This window comes from Ceratotherium simum, chromosome 16 (assembly GCF_057802395.1).
Source record: "Ceratotherium simum simum isolate JZ-2026a chromosome 16, ASM5780239v1, whole genome shotgun sequence".
In the NCBI taxonomy this organism is placed as follows: Eukaryota; Metazoa; Chordata; class Mammalia; order Perissodactyla; family Rhinocerotidae; genus Ceratotherium; species Ceratotherium simum.
The window spans coordinates 51,029,621-51,043,646 of NC_141915.1; the positions used below are offsets into that span (position 1 = coordinate 51,029,621).

A 14,026-nucleotide genomic window follows, 5' to 3' on the forward strand; every position below is an offset into this window, starting at 1 on the left:
GATGATGATAATAGCAACTGCAGAAGCTTGATTCGAGAATTCAAGGAGATCATTTACATGTTATACCTAAACCTGCCTGGCAGCTAATAGACATTAAGAATTGTAGCTCTTGGTCTTCTAACTATTATTATAAATCAGTATTTTCTATTCTGTTGCTCAGTCCCAAGCGTCCGAGTTACCCTGCTTGGTTTTCTAGGATGTTTCATTGTCTCTTTCCAGCCAAACTGTCCAATTCAGATTCAGCTTATTGTTCACTTCCAACATGCCTTCCCTCCTCTAGTCAGCCTCTTATGTTTATTTCCTTTCAACATGTCTTGCCCCTCCCATACTTGGTGCCTATTCTTAGATTCTCCCCTCTTTCCCTTCAAATCCTGTGCATTTGTCAGACCTTAGCTCAAGTGTAGTGTCTCCTGTGACTGGTCCCTCCTGTCTTGATCTCTTCCTTTATGAACTTCCTTTGAACTTGGAGTCACAGAGCCATAGACTGTGGCAACGGAAGGCACCATGTTGTTCTTCCCACGTGGCCAGGTTAAGTGGCTTCGGTAAGGTTATTCAACGTGTTTGTGGCAGTGTCAGACGCTGCCTTCTCTACATCATATCAATATTCTCTGAATCATATACACTTTCGTGTATTATTCACCATTCAGTCGACAGGAGTCTGAGTGCTTATTCTATGATGGGCTCTGAATTGAAGAAAGAAAGATGGTAGGGACCAGTTTTATGCACTTGCACTTGAGAGTGAGTGCCTCTTTAGGGACTTTGCTTGCCTTAACCTAATCCCAGCCCTGGTAATGACCTTCACTTGTCCTAGGAACTCACAATTGGGGTGGGTTTGGGTGGGAGATGACTGACACGCTAAAAAAAAGGGCAATATAATAGCCAGTAGAGGTTCCAACAACACAGAGGAAGTAGTGATTAATTTAGGAGGCATTAGGAAAGCTTCACAATGGAAGTGACATTTGACCTGGGTTTTGAAGGGTGAGTAAGAGTTCACCAACAAGGGGAACATATTTTAGTCATCGTGAAGAGCATAGGAAAAGCAAAGGAGGCATGAACGTGCATGTCTTGTGTGGTATGTAAGTTTGTGGTGCAACTGGGGTGTGTCTGGGGTGCATTGTCCTCAGGAGATTGGAGGAGAGGAGGTGATGGAGGGAGTGACCAAGAATCAGATATTTTTTTTTTTGGTGACTAAAAACTCCATGCTCTTCTAGTTTCTCATTCTACTTCCATACAAAAGGTCTGAAGACAGTTGGTCCTAAAACATTTTTAGGTAACCTAACCTTCTAGGTTTGTCTTTCTGTACCACTGAACTACAATTTGGTTACTTTTTTGTAACTTTTTGGTTACTTTTTTTGTTTTTTCCTTTTCTATCCCTGTGCTTGCTGTGTGATGGACATTGTGAATGGAGAGGTTGATAGTGTCATGAGGTTTAGTGGTGCCTCATTTGGAAGTTTCTGGATGGAGCAGGGTGCTGTGCTCGTCTTGGTTGATTTCTTAGCCTTGAGGATGATTTCTGAATCAATGAGAGTTCGTTGTCAAAAGGTACAGAAATTGGGGCCGGCCCGGTGACATAGTGGTTAACTGAGTGCCCTCTGCTCGGTAGCCTGGAGTTCACAGGTTCGGCTCCCGGGCGTGCACCGACGCACTGCTTGTCAAGCCATGCTGTGGTGGTGTCCCATATAAAGTGGAGGAAGATGGGCATGGATGTTAGCCCAGGGCCTGTCTTCCTCAGCAAAAAGAGGAGGATTGGCAACAGATGTTAGCTCAGGGCTAATCTTCCTCACCAAAAAAAAAAAAAAAAAAAGTACAGAAATTGATTCTTGCTGATCTTGGCAGGAAAAGAATCCATTGAACAGATTTAGGGTAGCTCGTAAGAGCTGCTGGGGGCCAGAGAACTGGAATCAGAGACAACAGAGCTGGAACAAAGCCCCAAAACACACCAAAAAAGGGGGCTGGTGCAGGCACCGCTGCTACCACCAGTGGGTACAGATATGCAGCTTGTGTCACTGCAGCTGGACATAGGGTGTGGTTGTCATCAGAACCACTGCCAAAAAAGCTTCCCCAAACTGGATGGAGCTGCTGCTACCATTGTCAAGTGCCGAAATGGATCCTGTGCTGTCCCTACCTGTTTACATCACTACGGACTGATTCTGTGTCTACGGTGGTTGTCCTGGGCCCATACTCTAGTGCAAAGGATCCTGGGAAAGTGAGTATCCAGCACTTTTAGCTTCTATAATGGGTGGCTGGCTCTGCCTCATGAGGTAGAGGACTCTCCAAACATAGGAAGGGGACTCAGATGCCAAATGCATGACAAATGTCCACTGTAATCTCTAAGCTGGCCATTGTACACATGCCACCAACTTTCTGTAGCTGGAGACTTACAGGAAATCCAGAGTGCATTTGCACCAGGAAGAGATTTTACCAACTCTCTGAGACAGAGGAAGGAAACTCAACTTGGTGAAGTTGAGCAGTGGAGAGAAAACTCTCGAGTCTTAGATTACTTACTGACCTCAAAAGCAAAAGGGCTGGCTCAGCCTTAGCTAGGTCTGTCTGTCAGTGAGCTAATTCTAGTTCACTTAACAAAAGTGAAATTTTAAATGTGAACGACGTTGCCTTGATTTGTGAGCGATTTTCAGAAATCATAGATAAAATTAGAGATAAACGTTTGTTTTATCCTTATTAAAAACTTGATGTCATAGAACAAGTATTTTTCTTTTTTCGCAGAAGGGGAGATTGCTGCATGTTTAAATGAAGTAGCTTGTTTTGGGGTTATATGACTACCAGGTGGTAGACCCGAGGCTAGGACCTAGTCTTCCCGTTTCTCTTGCAGTATTCTAGCCATACCACGGGTGTTTCCCTATAAGAATTCCCTTTTCTTTGGGTAACAAATGAATTGCCTGTATATGCCTGAGTACCATAAGAACTCTCAATTTTATGCATAATGATCGCATTGGTAGGACATACACAGTAGCTTTATTTTTCATGAGTGATTGTTTGAATGAGAGATATGTTGCATTTCTAACCACTGGCTTGAAAAAGTAAACCTCATGAAGGTCTCTCTTCCTTATTTTGAGATATTTATACCATCAACTTCAGTTTCAAATATATCAATCTTAGCTTTAGTTCAAATTTATTTCAATTCTTTAAAATATATGCTGCATCACATCACGTAAGAAATCAAACAGGCACACACACACCTAAGGAGTTAAGAGTTTAAGCAAGAAAAAAGTGTTGCTTATTTTTTACCCTGCAACAAAGGTATTTTGGGTATGTAGCATGTTGTTTTACCAGCTGCTGCCTCCTCTAGTGTTAGATTAGCTTTCATTGCTTTCGTCTCTCCTGGTGATTAATGGAAACTGGGGTGGGGGGAGGGCAGATCTATCACTTTGCCTAAGAATATCAAATTTATATAATCGAGCCAGTAATTGACAGTTTGCTGTTAAGCGGCAGAACTCTAGCGTTCTCCTAGGGCATGAGAACACAGTACAAGGATACAGCTTGGATTTACGTTAGTCAATGTTTTTTGAGTGACGCACAGGAAGCCTAAACTCTACTAAGTGCTTAGAGATTGAATTGCTGGATTAAGAATCGTGTTACCCGGGCTAAATCAGTAGTAGTAGTTGTGGATGAGCCAAGTTACTTTTTGTCACTCAGTTTCTCCACCAGTGTTTATAGGTATTTCCTATGTACCTGTTACTCGTGTGTGTTAGCTCGTGACGCCTTCGCTGCTGACCTTTCTGGGAGGGGTTTTCTCTCTTTGACAGGTGAGGATACCAAAGCTCAGGGAGGCTGAGTAATTTTCTTTGAGGTCATGGAGCTAGTTAATAGCAGGGTGGGGCTGCAAATTTAGATCGGGGCACTCCAGAGCCACTCAGCCTAATTGCCCCTTCTTATCCACTGCCTTTCCAGCATCATTTCAGCGCTCCCCGCAGACACTGAAATACACATATGAATGCCGCCTCCACCCTTTTACAATGGCTGTGTTTTGAGCTTATTGGGGAATGGGTGCTTGAAAACACAGTTGCTAGACTTCACAATGACTTTTTTTTAAGATATTGAATTATGCAGTTGTGTGAAGTAGTCATTGAATTTGATACTTTTAGTGGGTTTGACGATGTGGGTGATTTATATAACTTCATATTTTATTGTAGTCTTTGTTTCCCGCATACAAAGGAGTCATAGGTAAAGGTCAGTCTGGGAAATGGAATTTGAGGATTACACGGAAGGCAGTTGGATAAACAGGTAGGGATTGGAAGAGGCAGGAGACGAAGAGAGGAAGAATTAGAGCAACGATTTCATTTGTGGCCAGTGGGGGCTTTCAGAAGGGCGAGCATTAGCTGACCAGAAGGGAGTCAGTTAATACAGGCATATAGGGGCCGGCCCGGTGGCGCAAGCGGTTAAGTGTGCACGCTCGGCTGCAGCGGCCCAGGGTTCGCAGGTTCGGATCCCAGGCACGCACTGATGCACCGCTTGTTAAGCCATGCTGTGGAGGCGTCCCATATAAAGTAGAGGAAGATGGCCACAGATGTTAGCTCAGGGCCAATCTTCCTCGAGTAAAAAGGGGAGGATTGGCATCAGATGTTAGCTCAGGGCTAGTCCTCCTCACACAAATACAGGCATATAGGGAGTGAGTAGGAGACCAGGGACACGGATACCCAGCAGGGAGCCAGGCTAGGGAGACTTGCAAAAGAAGAGACTGGGCTGAGGCCAGGGAAATGCAGACCTGCCAGACTGTTGAGGTCAGTTGGCAGACAGGGCCCTATCAACCCGAAATTGAGAGACTGCATCTGGAACACAGCGGAAAGAGGACCGCGTGACTCGCAGGGTAAGGATGAAGGGAAATAAGTCAGCCTAGGACTGAAACGGGGAGACGTCTTTAAATGCCTCTTCCGTCGGTAAGCCATGACAAACTCACCTAAATCTTGTTATGGCTTATCTCTAATTTGTCTTGCTGTTTCTAATGTATATCCCCAGGACTCCTTACCCTCCCCCAAAATCAAGCAATGGCTCAATTACCTAGCTCTATAGGGAAATATTCTCGGAGCATTTTTTTTTTTAAACTAAAGTTTAGTCCTCTAAGCACTATCTAATTTAACCCTGTTTTTCATGAAACTCTTTCTAAAAGTCATCGTCTTGTCTTCTTGTCACTTAAATGTAGTCTGACTTTTTATTTAAGAAACATAGCCATCCTGCTGGTCTGCAGAGCACGGAGAGCCCACGGGAGGTTGCTAAGGTGCAGGGCCTCTGTTTCCAGCTGCGGTGGGTGCCTCGGGGGCCTCCCCATTGCTGTCCTGCTGCCTTGCAGCAGAGTGTCACCGTCCTGGCCCCACTCCAATTGCAGCCACCGCCGGCCAAGCCTCTTTCCGTTCTGCATTGTATTTTTCTTCTGCTTTTTCCCTCAGCCACATGTCCACTCTCGGCCCCTGTGGTTTCCTTCTTCAGCCATCCCCAGGTGACAAGAGGCTCCTGCCTTCTGGTCAGTGAGCGGACTGTTTGCAGGGCCGGATGTCCTCCGTGCTTGGCCTCGTCTGGGCGCTTTCCAGCGTTGCTCAGAGCGTTTGTTTTCGTTGCTGGCGCTGGAGGTGCTTTCCTTTCCTTTTTTGTCTCTCATTGCTTCTGTCCTTGGGGTTCATGACTTTTCCACATGGTGAAGTTGCTAAAAGAAAGGCTCCCTTGACCATTGAGGTGTTGGGAGGTGTTGCAGGGCTGGCTGAGCATGGCTGTTGCAGCTGATCAGTCGTGCGTGCTGTGCCAAGGTCTAGGGCAAAGGCCGGCGCTCCCAGGTTACAGGCTTTGAAACGGACATCAGGAATCCTTTGATGACAGTGGTGAAAAGTTATAAAGGAGCTTGTTTTTCTCCTTCTCTTAGCATGATTAAGAGCATGGATTTTGGAACCAGGCTGCCTGGGTTCAAATGCTGGCCCCTGTCCTTATTAGCTGTGTAGCCTTACGTGAATTACTTAACATTGTTTCTTAATCTGTAAAATGGGAATAATACTAGTAACTTGGACATAGGGCTGATGTGAAGATTCTATGTTATATAATATATGCTACATATATAACATTATGTCATATATAAAATAATGTTATATATATTACATATTATAATATGTTTATAATATTAAAATCATATACAATAATGTAATATACTATATAATATATAGTATATAAACTATACATACATAGTTAATATATGTAAGCCTTTAGAACAGTGCTGGTATACAGCAAGCAGGTGCTATATAAGAGTTTATTTTTATTCTTTGTTTTTGTGGAGTTTTTTGGGAGAGGGAGTGCATTTTTGTTTTTAACTTAAAAGCAAGGCTGATTGCTATTCCTCAGACTCCCCTGAGTGGTTGGTTGTCATTTCTATGCTGATTTTACAGATGCAATATTTTCCAAGTAGTAGGCACTGAATGAGGATGTGTAGCTTGATTTAAATCTGAAGCATAGTGAGCACCTGGCTGACTTCGAGGCTGAGGCAGTGGCATTTGGAATGCTTGGCCTCCGCGTTGCCTGGCCAGGAGGTAATTGGTTGGTCCACTTGCCCATCTCCTTGGGCCTGCAAATGTCCCTCTTATTTTCAGTGCTTTTCTGCTCTGTTCTGAGACTCTTGGGTTTGAGATGAAGCCTTAGAGGCTGTGCCCTGGCCCAGCCTTCATCCATATGCTTTGCCTCTCTGCAAGATTCTAAAGGTGAGGGATGGGATCATTGTTCAAATTTGGGGAAATAGAGTATTTTTTCCTTGAGAGGTTTTTAAGATCTGTCTTTCATGACAAAGATGAGCTAGGAAGTGAGGCCAGTTTTTTTGTTTATTCAAAAACACGTTTTGTGAGCATCTTCTGCCCCGGAAAAATGTAAATAAGACCCTACCCTCAGAGTAGTTCAGTCTAGTCTGTATAGTTTTGGAAACACACACACACACACATATAATAAAACATAATAGGAACGTGATGGTGGGAAAGTATTTTTGGTACTTGTGGACACAAAAGCAGGAGGGTTCTATTTAACCTTTAAGTGAAATGGGATGGGCAGGGATGAATTTTGAAAATGTTCATGGAAGAGATTTTATTTGCGCTGAGTCCAGAACATTGAGTAGGTTTGCATGAGTCAGACAGGGAAAGGAAGCATATTCTAGACAGAGAAACAGCATGAATAAGGGCTCAGAACCTCAAAGCATGCTGGTGGTCTGAGAATGGCAGGAATTTGTCGTGGCTGAAATGAAGTATGAGTGAAGGAGAACAATGAGAATTAACAATAGTGAATGGTCAGGGTTATCAGTGGCTTGCTGGAGCTGGTTTGTGTCTGATTCATGAGAGCCTTTTATTAAATTGCCACTAATTTTGCAAGCTGGTTGTTAAACCTTTAGTAGCTTGAAGTCGACAGTGCTGGAAATATTTACACCATGGACATTAGCAAATGCTACATATCAGGGCTTTTTTTTTTTCTCCCTAAAGAGTTGCTTTACCAGCACTCTACTGATTGCGATGCTCTTGTATGCCACTCCGATGATTATTCTTAGAGTTCCTCAGTGTAGGTGATGGGGAGCCAGTGCAGGATGGCTGTCAGGTGAGCAATATGATAGATTTGTAATTTGGAAAGAAGTCTGTGTCTTTGGTCCTGTCTGTCAGGAAACAGACCGAGAGAGAGAGATTTGCATGCAGGAGGTTTATTAGGGAGTGTTCTTGGGCCTAGTATTTGAGGGGGAGCTAGCGAAACAGGATTGGGCAGAAGGAAGAGTTGAATGACTGCACAGCTGTAAGGCCAGTCCCCAGGGATGCTTTGGAGCAGGAATGGTTTATCAGAGTGGTCCCACCCAGAGGCACAGGGCTCAGGCCTTTAAACACTGGCACTCGCTGGGTAGAGGCTGCCCCCATGGAGGGGTACATAACCACAGGGAAGCAGCTCTCTTCAACCCAGGGCACTCCCTGGAGATGGCTCAGCAGGGGATGGAGTGCCTCAGGCCTAACGGTGAATTTGGGTGTTGCACCCCAGCATCCACTTCATTCCCATGGCAGTTTGGAGGATATATGAGCTCTGTGCGAGGTGGGTGGCAAGGAGACTGGTTGAGAGAGGGGTAAAATAGTCCAGGTTAATGATGATGAAGGCTTAAACTAAGGTAGCAGCAGTAGGGATGGAGGAGGTTGGGGTGGGGCGACAAGTGGGAAGGGAGGGTCTAAGGGACTCATTCCCGTAACGTGGTGGTTCTCAACTGAGGGCCGGAGCTGCCCCAGGGTACATTTGGTGTTGTCCGGAAACATTTTTGGTTGTCATAACTGGGATGTGTTGTGTGTCTTGTGTGTGCTACTGGCACCTAGTGGGTAGAGGTCAGAGAAGCTGCCAAACAGCCTATAACGCGCAGGACAGCCCCCACAACCAGGAAGTATCAGGCCCCAAATGTCAGGAGTGCCGAGATTGATACGACATTGGTAAGTCATCATATTAGGAATAAAGAATGGTGTTAGGAGTAAGGGAAAGGAAGTGTGAGACACCTTCTTTCTCTGTTCCTGCCCTGGGGTCTGAGTATTGAGTCCACAATTCAGTTCCAGATTGCTAAAGCAGAGACAGTACTTTACTGATGGACAGAAAAAAGAGCTTTTATCTTGTAAGCAAATACATATCATATTGTCTCTAAAGCCCTGCCTGTCTCCTATGAAAATTTTAATTCTAAGTAGCAATAGATTCTCAAGTCTTTCCCTTCTGTCTCCCTTCCAAAAGATTAAAGTGAATTAGAGCTTCATTCTGTATTTAAAAATACAGAGGTGAAAGCAAGCAAATAATAAGGGGGCTCTTAGAATCACCTCTGATTTTTGCTACCATAGTAAGAGTTCTGCAAAGAAACAGTAGAACTATGGGGATAATTTTAAGATGCATTGCTTAGGTTTTAGCAAAGTAGTAAAACAAATGAAAAAAATTAAATTTAATTAGGCAAAACCAGAAGTAGGTAAGGGAGGTTTGAACTTAGATTGTGAAGAAGCACTGCGTAAAAGATCTTAGTTTGTTTCTTAACATTAGCATATTCAATTATAGCAAATTGGCAAGAGCTTTGGTGGGTTGTTTTTTTTTTTTTGGCTGGAAGCTGTTTATTGCACAGAGTGACAGTCAGGTGCTCTGCGATGTCCTGCTCAGAGCTGAGGAACCAATTCTAGCAGGCTGGAGCAGAGTGACTCCTGGAGACACTGAGTGCCCTTTGATTGGACTGACCACGCAGAGCAGAGGTGTTTGGCAGGAGCAGAAGTGCAGATTTCTAGGATGGGCACTAGTGGGAGAAGTATAAAAGGGAGATCTATTAATGCCTGGTACTGGAACGCTAGGTTATAGACTTGAGCAGTGGTCTGAGAATTTTTTCTGTAAAGGGCCAGATGTCAGGTTTTGTGGGCCATGTGGTCTCTTTTGCACCTCGGCTGTTGCAGTGTGAAAGTAGGCAGCTAATGTGTGAATGAATGAGTGTGCTCCATTCCAGTGAAACTCGATTTACCAAAACAGGTGGCAGGCCAGATTTGGTTCACAGGCGGTGGTTTGCTGACCCCCAGACTAAGGTCTCGAGGAGCTGGGTGCACATAAAAAAAGTGATTTTGATGTGCTGTTTAAGGAAGGTGTGGATATAGAGAGGCATAGATCCGACTCTAAGATTCATGACTAAGGGGGCCAAACACGGTCATTTTCTTTCCTTAATTTTGGTTTCTTTCTCCTGGCCATCTCTCTTTTTTTTTTTTAATTTTATTTATTTATTTATTTTCCCCCAAAGCCCCAGTAGATAGTTGTACGTCATAGCTGCACATCCTTCTAGTTGCTGTATGTGGGACACGGCCTCAGCATGGCCGGAGAAGTGGTGCGTCGGTGCGCGCCCGGGATCCGAACCCGGGTCGCCAGCAGCGGAGCACGCGCACTTAACCACTAAGCCACGGGGCCGGCCCCCATCTCTCTTATTTCTTTAAATAATTTGAGATTTTTATATCTATATATTATTTTTTTAATTTGAGTTTCTTGTTGATTGATAATAATTGATTTCCTGTTATTTTTTTAGAAGTGTTAAATAGGGGGAGGAACCTTTTCTAGTCCTCTCTCTTAGCCCTTTATAAATGCAATTTACTTATTTTTCTCTTGGGTGTAGCTCTTTAATTACATTTTCTTCTCTTTGCCATTGACCTTGGGTCAGTGGTTCTCAGCCTTGACTGTATATTAGAATCGCCTGGGGAACTTTTAGACATCCTAATGCCCAGGCTGCCTTTAGAACAATTCAGAACTCTAGGGATAGGCCCAGCCATCATTATATTTTAAGGCTCCCTGGGGACTCCACTGTGCAGCTGAGGTGAAGAACCACTGCCTTGGATTTAAAGGAAAAAAAAAAAAAAGTCCTCAACACTTGCTTTAGATGCTGAACTAAAGAGGGAAATTTAACCTGTGTAGGTTTAATTTATAGCCCACAGGTTATAACTATGAAAATAGGGCTCTTCAGGTTTTAAGGGCTGTATTCAGACAAACTTATTTCCCAGTGACCTGGTAGAAACTCTTTGTTGTGGTTTGGTAGAGAGAATAAAAGAAATATCAGGAAGCTATTGTGACTAGGCTAATGTCTATATTTCTAGCCAGAAGCTCTTTTTCCATCAACGAGTACGGTGACAGCCCTTGAGCATGGTGAAAGCTTCCAGGTTCCAGTGATTAAGTCATTATCCACAGAAGCCAATCTTACCAGAGTAAATGATCAAGACAGATGTTCTGACTGGGTCCAGAGGGAATAACCTTCTAACATCGTCATGGGCACATAAATATTTGATGATATTTCTTAAAGAAAACCTAATTGACCAAGCTATAGGTGATTTTTGTTTAATGTAGGGAGACATAGGGCAATTCAAAAAGTAAATTTAAGGAACTTTTATAAAGATAGGTTGAAATTAATTTGAAAATATAGATATGGGGATAATAATATTTTGGGGGTAGGGACATTTTAAAATGGATCCAATAGCATTTTGTTCACAAACATTGTTTTTTTCATTTTACAAATGGAAGATTCTAACCTTATGACACTGGGATCACTCAAGCATTTAATATTCAAAGCTGAATTTCAAAGATTTAGTGCTTTCTTTCCTAAGCAAGTGTTAGAGAATCATGATTTTTTGGGGGGAGGTGGGAGGTGGCCTACAATGTTCTGAAGAGTTTTCCAGCTGGGAGCAAAGGGTCTAATGACTCCTGCAGCTTCTTAGGTTCCAGTATACTAGAGATGTGAGAGTTGCTTCTTTTATTGCGGGGTGATGAAAAGACAATGGGATTCTGGCCACTGTAAGTAACTGAATACCCAACAAAAGTGGTTGCAACAATAGGGGTTTATTACCCGCTCTGCGAAGATACCTGGAGATGCACCACTGCCCCAGGGTTGATTAATTCAGTAATTTAGCCATGCTCTGGCTTTCCTTCCATTCCTGATTCCCTTGACTTTTTCTTCCAGGTCACAGGATGGCTACCTTAGCCCTAAATATCATGATGTAACATGACAACATCAAAAGGCAGGAAGAGAAGGGGGCATTTCTCCTCTGGGTCTTATTATTTTAAACAGGAAGGAAAAGCTTTCTAGGAGCTTCCAGCAGATTTCCTCTCAGGTTTCAAACCTGGAGCTAAAATCTATGTTACTTGTTCACCTTCAAACCCATACTGGCAAAGAGGTTACTGTGGTTGGCATAAACTAGGTGTTAGCAAACTTTTTCTGTAAAGAGTCTGGTTGCGAATATTTTGGGCTTTGTGGGCCACATATGGTCTCTGTTCCATATTTTTCTCAACCCTGTGAAAATGTAAAAGCCATTATTAAATCTAGGGTTGTGTGCCAGGCATAAGCTAATCAATTGCATTTCCTCTCCTGAGGCTGGCGGAGGGGTCCACCATCCCTGCCCACATTACCACCCATTTTCTGAACAAAACCGTGATTTTGTTAGCAAGTTGAGTGGGCAGCCAACAGTGTTTGCCTCAATATCTAATTTGTAAAATTGTTGTAATGATTATTAAATGAGATAATTAAATAAAGCAAATAATGTAGTTCTGGGCACATCATAGGCCCTCAACCAATAGGAGCTACTTACATTATTATTGTTGTTTTGTTCTTTTTAGTATTCCTGTTTCACTCCTGCAGAATTCTGTCATCTAAACTTCTTTTATATATATGCATGGAATTCTGATTAGATTGTAATAAAACATTATGTTGTGATTTTTAGTTGGTTCAGTTTTCCTCTATTGTGGGGAAGTGCAGCCTCTAAATTCCATGTCTTGTCCATTTATACAAAACTTGAAAGTAATTTGGCAATGGGTAGTTTGATGAGGAAAAATTGGGATATGAATTCTGAGGACTTCAATAGCCCTTTGCCTGGAATGGGGTTATTATTCTTACTATGTTAGTCAGGTTAGACTAGCTAACAAAAGTCTCCAAATCTCTGTGGCTTACCACAAGAAAAATGTTATTCCTTGCTCATGCTACATGTCCCAATGAATAGGTAGGGGACCCAGTCCACTCAGTGACTCAGTGACCCAGCCTAATGGAGGCTCCACCATCAAAAATGGTCTGGTCGGTGTCCATGACAAGGGAAAGAGGGAGATTGGAGAATAGCTCTTGAGCTTCTCACTGCCTCAGCCTGGAAGTGACATATTTCAATTCTCATATTTGAATGGCCAGAACTGATCACATGGGTCAACCCAACTGCAGGGAAGGCTGGGAAAGATGGGGCAGAAATGGAATATTGGGTGAGTATTACTATCCCTTCCACAATCCCACTGCTTACTCATCTTCTTCAGGAGAGAAGTGATGAAGTTGTATCATTATATCACCAGTAGTTTCTAGTCCTTTACCTTCTAGCTCATGTTTATCCTATTCACTTTTTTCTTTCTTTTTTACATTTTTAGATTACATTCTTCTCCTTTCCCATGCCTTTTCATTTTCTTATGCAGTTTAGAATCTTGTCAGTAGTTTCTATTTTTTATTTTTTGTATTTTTTTATTTTTTGTGAGGAAGATCAGCCCTGAGCTAACATCCATGCTAATCCTCCTCTTTTTGCTGAGGAAGACCGGCTCGGAGCTAACATCTACTGCCAATCCTCCTCCTTTGTTTTCCCCAAAGCCCCAGTAGATAGTTGTATGTCATAGTTGCACATCCTTTTAGTTGCTGTATGTGGGACGCGGCCTCAGCCTGGCGGGACAAGCGGTGTGTCAGTGCGCGCCCGGGATCCGAACCGGGGCCGCCACTAGCGGAGCGCGGGCACTTAACTGCTAAGCCACGGGCCGGCCTGCTGTCAGTAGTTTCTAAATGTCAAATTAATGAATTAGGAAGTGACAGATGTGAAAGGTACATCATAATTGAATTACTACAATGTGAAAATTCAATAGGATTTATCATTCCAAGGTGAAAAGCACCTTCTTTTGCCCTTTGAATATTCCTCTAACCCAGTGAGTACTTGAATGGGAGTGATGTTGGCTCCCTAGAGTATATCAGTATCCCGGGAGATTTATATCACCCTCAAATCTGAGAACTACATCCCAGGGCAAATCTTAACTCTTGAGTTGTCTGGTTTCCCCCAAAACGTTGCACCGAGGAGGCCCATCTTCATGGTTAGTGTTAACTCTGGACGTCTACACCCATGGGCTTTTCCACTTTCCCTGTTGCTGTTAGTAGCTCCGGCCTTCTCCCGCTCCCCCCAGGTTTCCACCTGGCTTTCTTTCCATTGTTGGAATACTCCTTTCCTTTGCATTAAAAAGTGTACAGTGTCTCCGAGTTTCGGGAAAAAGAAAAAGAAGTTTTTGTTTACATCAGTTGCCTTTCTAGTAACTGTCCCGCTTCCGTGCAGGCGGCGCTCCTTTCAAGTGCTGAGCGTGTCGCTGCTGTCTCCCTTTTCTCCGCGCGCCCACTCGTCTCTTAGTGCCTGCAGTCTGGCTTCTCCCCCACTTCTCCACCAAAACTCTTCTTGCAAAAGTCACCAGGGACTTCTTTATTTTCCTATTCACTGACCTTTTGGAGTGCTTTACAGCAAACCTCTTAGAGGTTGGCAACCTT

The 14,026-nt window shown here is 43.4% G+C and overlaps 1 protein-coding gene across 2 annotated transcripts in view; it reads left to right on the plus strand.

Moving 5' to 3' along the window:
- The window catches only part of MAP2K6 (mitogen-activated protein kinase kinase 6), a 118,605-nt gene that overhangs the window by 21,938 nt on the left and 82,641 nt on the right, over window positions 1-14,026 (plus strand). The gene's annotated exons all lie outside the window — the stretch shown is intronic.